This window comes from Propithecus coquereli, unplaced genomic scaffold, assembly GCF_000956105.1.
Source record: "Propithecus coquereli isolate 6110/MARCELLA unplaced genomic scaffold, Pcoq_1.0 Scaffold130, whole genome shotgun sequence".
Lineage (NCBI taxonomy): Eukaryota > Metazoa > Chordata > Mammalia > Primates > Indriidae > Propithecus > Propithecus coquereli.
In genome coordinates, this window is record NW_012137192.1 from 2,385,216 (window position 1) to 2,387,695 (window position 2,480).

Genomic DNA, 2,480 nt, shown 5'->3' on the forward strand with positions numbered 1-2,480 from the left:
GTTTCACTCTTTGGCCATTTTCCCAAGCCCCGATTCCCACCCACTAAACACTGTGGTTTCCCTGATAGCAATGGGAGTCTTTTGAGTTCTTCATTATTCTGAAGAATATGAAAGATCATCTGCTTTCTGAGCCTGGTCTTTAGTAGATGCCTATGTCATGGACCAGGGGCCCCATGATGTATCAATGCACATAACAGCGGCCTTAGAGAGCTCCTGATCTCATGCTGGGAGAGGGCAGGTGTCGGGTGCTTGGGCCCATGCTTCTGTGGTTAGATATATAAACAAGAGCACAAGAAGTAGATTGCTCTATGGAATAATCAATCAAATAGTCGCTGCCTTGCCTGCAGAACAACGGTTCTTCCACCTGTTTTAACCAGAAATTGTTATATCAGTTCATGGACGTGGACTTAGGCTTCTAAGAGATAGCTGTTGCGAGACTTGTAGACCAGAATCCTGGTAAACGTCTGAGTCTCCATCTGGAAGCTGGGCACACTGTGATCTTAATAGATCTGGGAGAATGTCCACTATTTAGTGGCCTAATTTGCTACCACGTGATTGGCTAGGAGCCTCCTGAAAGAAATCCCTCCTTCAAATCCGGGGAGGACAGGCAAAATATTGTGGTATAGAAAATGGGGTTATGACTCTAGTGCATTTGCTAGCCAGCTATTTCCCAGACTTTCTTAACCTCTCTAGTTTGGGTTAGCAGCTCAACCTCCAAGAACTCTCACAATACCTTATGCTTCCTGCTGTTATAGCACTTATCATGCTATATAATCTTGTTCATTTGTCTGTGTGCCACTAGAACAAAGTTTCCTGACAGCCTGGAGGTATTCTTTATCTGGACATAGAGTTAATTAGATGCATTACCAATCTTTTGGATTCCCTCACAAGTATCTCACAAGATTTCAGTGTAGGCAGAGATGGTGGGGATCATTTTTTCATGTAACTATTGAACCATTCACCAATTTACTTCTCCTGAATGGCAATCTTTAGGAGAATTGATGCATTCTTATCTCTACCCTTGCTAGCCCTCAGGATCTAGCAGCCAGTGGAGAATAGCTGCTTAATGAATTTTCAGGTACCCCTCCCACCTAATTCTGAGTTCTGGTCAGATGATATATATTAGCCTCTGGCCAGGCACCTCCAAAGTGCCTGATAAAATTTGCATGTCTGGTACCCAAATTGTATATTTGTTCAAGCAACAACACAAGATTCTTACCACATTTAGGTGAAATTACTTCCCTTTCAGGAAGGAGAAGAGAGGCCCTGCAGTATGCAGAGGCATATAACTGAGGGGTCCCACAGCAGACTTGGAATCTGCCAACCTCTCTGATTTTTTAGGCAGCTCTGTCTGTGAATGCATAAAGAAAATGACACCAAGAGCTGATAATTTTTAAGGCCTTGACTTACTGTCACCTAAAGATGAACTCTAGGATGATTATTATTAACTTCATCTGCTCTGGAAGGACTCCTTTGAAAGAAAGACTCCAAGAAAGTATGGAACTAAGAAAATTGCATACAGTTTAGTTGTTATGTCTCAGGGTTCCAGAAGAAACCTCTGACTGAGCAATGACATAATAATGCCTTTGATTGCACTACAAACACTGAAACATGAATTAGGATAGGTTCTTATCCCGTAGCCCACCATGCTACTTCCAGGCCTCTTCTGGAGAGACAGAAAACCTAGCTGCCTTGTAAGTTTGTTAGGAGATGTCCTTTTCCCCCCTTTATTGAATTTTTTGTGAAGTATAAAATATGTACAGAAAAGTACACAAATCATAAAAATGCAATTTTATGAGTTTTCACAAAGTGAACATACCAAAGTCATGAAACAGAACCAAAACTCCAGAACACCCCCTCCTCCCTCTGAGAGCAGCCCCTATCCTGATATCTAACTTCATAGGTTAATTTTGCCTGTTTTTGAAATCTGTAAAAATGGAATCATACAGAATGTATTTTTTTTTTTAAATCTCTGGCTTCTTTTTTCAACATTATGTTTGTGAGATTCATTGATTTTGATGCAGGTAGTATTTAATTCATTCTCATTACTGTAAAAAATATTGTGTATATATTGCAAGTCTATACCACAATTTAGTCATCCATATTGCTTTTGGTGAACATCAGATTGTTTTCAGTTTGGGATTATTATAAATAAAGCTGCTGTGAATATTTGTGTATATGTTTTTGGTGGACATATGCACCTTTAGGAATGAAATTGCTGGGTCTGAAGATGTGTATATGTTCACCTTTAGAAGATACCACCAGCTTTCCAAAGTGGTTGTACCAATTTATACTCTCACCAGCAGTGTGAGACAGTTCAAGTTACTTAACATCCTTACCAGCACTTGATATTATCTCTCTTTTCATTTTAGCTATTTTGACGAACGTATCTTATTGTAGTTTTAATTAGCAGTTCCACGATAACTACTGAAGGTGAGTGCCTCTTCATATGTTTATTGGTTATTTGGATATCCTGTTTC